Below are 397 nucleotides of genomic sequence, written 5' to 3'. Positions count from 1 at the left end.
GTTATTAATGCCCTCCACTGTAGAGACTGATACAAAATACCTGCTTCGGCCATTTCACCACATCCCAGAACTAAATGCCCCTTCTCATAAGACCATAAGACATAGGAGTGGAAGTAAGGCCATTCGGCCCATCGAGTCCACTCCGCCATTCAATCATGGCTGATGGGCATTTCAACTCCACTTACCAGCATTCTCCCTGTAGCCCTTAATTCCTCAAGACAACAAGAATCCATCAATCTCTAAAGGAACATTTACTTTAGCCACTCTTTTTGTTTTATATAATTATAGATTATTTTGCTATCTGTCTTGATATTCTGTGCTTTTTTCCCCTCATGTTCTATCTTACTTTTCTTTGTAGACTTTTTTGTGGCTTTCTGTTGACCTTTAGAGTTTTCCC

Source organism: Hemiscyllium ocellatum, chromosome 5, assembly GCF_020745735.1.
Source record: "Hemiscyllium ocellatum isolate sHemOce1 chromosome 5, sHemOce1.pat.X.cur, whole genome shotgun sequence".
NCBI lineage: Eukaryota > Metazoa > Chordata > Chondrichthyes > Orectolobiformes > Hemiscylliidae > Hemiscyllium > Hemiscyllium ocellatum.
The sequence above is the reverse complement of the archived record's forward strand: the minus strand, read 5'-3'. Positions refer to the sequence as shown.